Below are 6000 nucleotides of genomic sequence, written 5' to 3' on the forward strand. Positions count from 1 at the left end.
GCAACTATTAAAATTACCCATGGTATTAGTTGAGTTTCCGATCATTTTTTAAATTTTTGTTATTAAACTTCATAATCATTAATTTTTTATATAAATGTTATCTTTTTTATATTATTGATTTTTGCGTCGCGCTAACCACTCGTAAAATCTTTGATCCGGGCCGCAACGGCATGCCCGAATAACTTTGTAATCTTTCATTATCACCTTTTCCACCGATCGACTTTCCAATATAGCATTTTTCCCTTGGGCATATGTATGTTTATGTATGTAGGTTACGCCTTCTCAACTTTGCACCCACGGTCTCTCTTCGACGCAGGCGCCTCCGTCGCGGGATTGATCGGTAAGTGCTAGACGTTTAAGCTATTGGTATTACGTAGGTAGACATACATATAAACATACACATATATCTTTATAAAAGAAAAAAGGGCATACTTATTGGAAGCCAGGAGAGGGTGATAATCGATCGGGCTACACAAACACGGAATCAGGTACACGACGACATTTAGCAATTTTCAGTTAAACCTTTCATTCGTTTTTCTTTTTTTTGTTTCGTTTAATACTTAAGCTTTTTTTACGTCAAATAAATTTCGAGTAAAATTTGATCAACTTTTTTATTCTATTCCCATTACTGTCGATTTCCCTCTCGATTTAAAGTTATTGCGTTAAACCTTTTTTGTTGTTGTCGATAAATTAAAAGCTCTCTATAAGCTTCCTAGGTTTTTTTTCGCCGTATCCTCTATATATCTGTCTATGTATGAACGCAACGTAGGGTTCGATACATTACCATTAGTTAAGTATCTTTTAGTTTTAGTCTTAAGGAAAAATCAATATAATTGAAGTTTCTTTGAATTTTTCTTTTACGCTAAAATAAGTAATTAATAAAGCGTCTCTTATAACGTTTTTTTTTTGCTGAAATTCAAACTCGCATACTTATTAGGTTTATGGGTTGAGTATATCTCATAATGATCGGCTAGAGAACGTTCAATCGGTGTGGGTGTTGCACGAGGGGACGTGGATGTGATGCGACTGTGACAGACTAGACGGGCTAGGGACATGGGACATTAACGTACAGACAAATGTCAGGCTAAAGGGGCGTTGCTAAAGTTTCGGAGTCAGTGCAACGCCCAAGGCTGCGTCAAGGTTTCACGCAGAAGGGGAGGGATGACTCCACCTGACTAGGGCAGACCTTTTCTTTCAGCTTTCCTGTTCTTTTCGTGGATTTCAGGCATGAACCTTTTTTTGTTTGTATAATTGTAGGTAAGGCGAGTGAGCAAAAACTCACCCCGCCCGACGAGCTAGCAGGGGCTTGCCAGCATGCCAAATGCCACCTCCGCCTTACCCCAATAGTCAGTTATGCAACAATGGCGCCCAACGGATAGCCCAGTTTTTTTATTTTTATTTTTCCCAAATTTCTGTCTATTTACAATTTTGTTTACTTACTTTTTTTACGTACTAATTTTAACATCAATAGCCCAGTTTATTTTTTTGTTTTGGTTTCCAATTTCTCATTTATCATACTGGTTTCAGTTTTCGACTTTTTTTGCAATTTCCTTTTCTTTACGCCTTTCATAACTTGTAATTCTCTATTCCATTTAGATTTTTTGTAATTCCTCCTCTATTTTGTTTCCTTCATACTCTTCTTTATTTCTATGGCCGGACAGGCGACCGTTGTAGTGGCAGCATCGCTTGGACAAGTCCGATACGATTTGTGCCACTACAACAGATACCGTAGGAGTTCCTTATGAGAGCTGCAACGCTTGAGTAAGTGGGATTCTACGGTAATGCTAGTATGATAGGAAGTAGACGTTTTCGGTTGCAGGCCACTGTTCAAGCTGCCGTGCAAATAGTTCAGCACTGTTTGCACGTGAGGCCTACAGTGCGCCTGCGCCACAGACAATCCAACAGAGTATGGCAGCCAAGCTTAGGGCCAAGGCCTCTCGACTTGATGTGCGATACTCGACTGACATGACCTGTAGGGGAGACGTAGCTGACTTGGACTTAGACAAATTACGGACGGACAGCTCACATCCATTATGACCTTGCTGAGGTGCAACACCAGCACACACCATGCATTTTAATATATATTCATTCTTTATTGAAATCGAATAGAAATTTTGTACAAGTTACAACTACAACAACAAAAAAATATATATATATAAGCAAAGAAAATCGAATTGAAGTAAAATCATATGTACATATATACGTAGTATTACTTACTTTTAATTACACATTACGTTGGCCTAAAACCCAAGCGTATACATATACATATGTCTACTCATTTTTAAATTTTTTCTTAAACAATCACCTTTTGAATGTTAGATTTTTTTTCTGAATTTCTTTTATTTATTACCTAGCCCTGAGCGGTTGATTTATTATTTTATTAGTTCTTGATGAGAATTTTTAACTTTTTTATTTTTTGAAATACCAATTTAAATTTTTGGATATTTTGTGTCGTTCTATTTATTATATACATACATATATTTACCTCATACTTACCCATACATGCATATATATTTACATACTGTTTTTAACGTTATCCTTTCATCTTCTTGATATTAGCATTTTTTTTTTGAATATTTAGATTTTTTAAATCATCTTTTGAATTCTGGAATCTTTTTTTTTTAGATTTTAAGTTAATCATTTATTTTCATTTTTTTTATTTTTTCACTTTATTCCCTTCGTTCTTTTTGGGACAAATTTTTTTCCCTTGAGTTAACGTTCCGAATTAATTTGGAAGCTTTGAAGTCGGAGTTGAATTCTTATTAGTTTATTTTATTTTATTTTTGAGTTTTATACCTTCTTTTGGAGTTTTGAAATTGTCTTACCTACATACGGAGTTCGGTCTTTACATACTACGTCGTGTTGTTTTTTTTATATACTGCCTTACATTCGCAATATCTTGGGTGTTGAATTTTAGGCTAACCCTCAGTGGGCTTATTTTTTTAGGTTTGATATTTCTTTTTGTCATAACGTTTATCTTTGTATTCACGTTTTTGGTTTACCTGCTTAATTTTTGAATTTTTGAAGTTTTTCATTTTTTGCAATAACCTGCAGTTTAAATAAATATCTATTACGTTTGTTCTTCTCCGCTTCGGTTGTTGTTCTGGTTGGGTTGACCTCAACCCTTCCGCTTTTGTTCTGAGGATACATAAAGCTAAGGTAAATCTGTTTGACGACTTAATCCCCATAGGTCAAAAAAAAAGTTTTCCTTTCCTGTGCGAGTGTTGTCGTGTATGGAGGAGGGAGACGCACCGGAACGAGTTGCTGGTGGATTGGGGTTATTCAACAAGAACCAGAGGATCGCAAGGAGTGTGAGCAGAGCGCTGCAGAACCAGGTGGTTGGATCGATCTTTACGCAGATCGACACGGGCGTACCCCATCCCGTAGATTTTTTGCCAACAGACTTTTTCAACAGGTGCACTTCGCGGGCTTTTAGGTCGTTCGGTTACGATTAGGAGATCAGACAGTTTCTATTTCAGCGAGGGGGAAAAGAGTTCGAGTTTTTCCAGGAAAATAGACCAACTGTTTGAGATGACGGATACGGAGGAGCCAGGTGCTGTTGGGGGGGCAGTCCCTAGGAGGATTGAGCCACCAGCGAACGCGGGTGCTGGGGCAGCGGAACCCCGGACCTAGTTCCACAGCCGCCAACATCGAACAGTTAAGCCAGCAAAACCAGGTGATGGCACAATATATGAACGAGGTCCGTCATATCCGGGATAACGTGTCAAACCTCAGCAACCGCGTCGCTGATATGGAGAACTCGGCACAACCGTTATGATACCGGTCTGAGTGCGCGTCTACACCCGAGCCTAGGGATGCGAGAAATGACACAGTCAACCAGCGTGTCAATCCAGGTGCAGCATGGGGGTTTCAGGTAGCGATAGGAACACCCAGGACCCACCGTGATGGAAGAAGTTGGACCTGGATAAGTGGCATGTGAAGTTTGACGGGACGACTAAGGGAATTACGGTGGAGAGCTTCATTTTTAGGATTGAAAAGCTGAGGCAACAACACAACATATCCCACTTTCAGCTCTTCACAGATTTTCATTGCCTCGTAACGGGCTCTGCCTTGAAGTGGTACTGGCAAGTTCTTGAGGATCACGCCGACGAACCCGAGTTCGGGTATTTTGAGCTCAAAGCAGAACTGCTAGCCCACTTCAAGACTGCAGAGTCCAATTACGAGATTATAAGAGAAATTATGGAACGCAAGCAACAGCCACAAGAAGGGTTCGACGACTTCTACGGTGAGGTCCATCACCTGACATTCCGCCTGCGGAAAAAGATCCAGTAGAGGAGCTAGTGGGGATCATTAGGGGCAACTTGAAACCCTATCTTGCGAACTTAACCTTCGCATCGAAGATTGACACGTTGGCGGAGCTGAAGGCTGAGTGTAGGAGGGCAGAGCGGCTCATAAAGGAGAACCGAACCCGTCCCAAACCGGTCAATGAATTAGAATATCCCGAAGTGACACCTGGGGATGAGGGGATCAATAGGCAACCCGTGGAGGCGATCACGAATCCGGCCAAACCGAGAGGGCCAAACCAACAACCATACCATCCAGTTCCGGGAGCTACGAACCAACACAAACCTTTGAGCAACTCCAAACCCACCACCAATTCGTTTTGTGCGTCCCCTTTCACCTCATGTTATGTTTTTCGTGTGGAATGCCTGTTGATTTTTTTGTCAAGAATCCGTACGAATTGAAGAGAGATAATCGTTGTAAATCGTCCTTTCATGATATGGTATGTTTTGCGTGTGGGGGTGATATGTCTTTTTGTGTTTACAAAGCGGGTAAAGGAAACTCCCAACTGGCGGAGATTGCCGGGAGCTCTCGCCAGGGAACAGACTACCCGGAGACCAACCCCGCTTCAGAATTTTAAAAAGGGCGGAAGACAGTGCGTGTAGTGTCAAGTTAAGTGTAGGGAAAGCCGAGCCAAAAAGTCTACATCAAAGGAAGCTGGAATACGAAGCAGCTAGACAACGGATTTTGTGCGAAGAATTTCTCGCTAAGAAAAGAAGGAGAAATTTTAAAAAGATAATGAAGATGCGAGCAAAGAAAAAGAACATGAGACGAATTATCAATAAAATAGTAGCGACAATTGTCACCATGCAAGGCGACAACCATTTCTTTGCGCAGACAAAGATCGGTGATAGGGATGTCGTAGCCTTGCTGGATTCAGGTGCAGGCGCGAGTTGTCTAGGTAAAAATTATGAGAAGCTGATAGAAGCAGGGAGGATAGCATCATCCCACTGGCCAATCAAAACATACGCACAGCGAACGGTGGCGAAACGCCAGTGGTTGGTGCTAACACTCTGTCTGTCTTCTGGGATGGAATATATAAGGACCTAGAGTTTCTTATCGAGCCAGGCCTCCAGCAAGAAGTGTATTTAGGGGTAGAGTTTTGGCAGGCTTTCGACCTTAATGTTGTTAGTCGTGGGGTTCTATCGCATCCACACTGGCGTTGCAGAACATGTACCCGCCGAGGGCGACTTATCATTTGAAGCGGTACAGCATGTTCTGACAAGAGAGCAAAGTGTTGCGTTGGAGAAGGTCAAGGCGCAGTTTCCCTCATTTGCGGTCCTAGGGTTAGGGAAAACGAATGTGGAGGAACACGTGATAGAAGTCACAAATGAAAACCTACCAGTCAAGCAAAGGCATTACCCTATATCACCAGCGATCCAAAAGCTAGTTTTTGAAGAGCTCGATAGGATGCTTGGTTTAGGCGTGATAGAGGAGAGCAATAGTAGCTAGATTTCCCCTGTGTCACTGGTGATAAAGGGAGAAAAGAAGCGTCTGTGCCTCGATGCACGAAAGATTAATGAACGCACCATCAAAGATGCATATCCACTGCCAAATATCGACGGGATCATTAGCCGACTGCAGAACACTAGGTTCATTTCAGCAATTGATTTGAAAGATGCCTTTTGGCAGATCCCACTCGAGAAGAAATCTAGGGAAAAGACAGCATTTACAGTGCCAGGGCGTCCCCTATACCAA

The sequence above is a fragment of the Eurosta solidaginis genome, chromosome 2, assembly GCF_040869045.1.
Source record: "Eurosta solidaginis isolate ZX-2024a chromosome 2, ASM4086904v1, whole genome shotgun sequence".
In the NCBI taxonomy this organism is placed as follows: domain Eukaryota; kingdom Metazoa; phylum Arthropoda; class Insecta; order Diptera; family Tephritidae; genus Eurosta; species Eurosta solidaginis.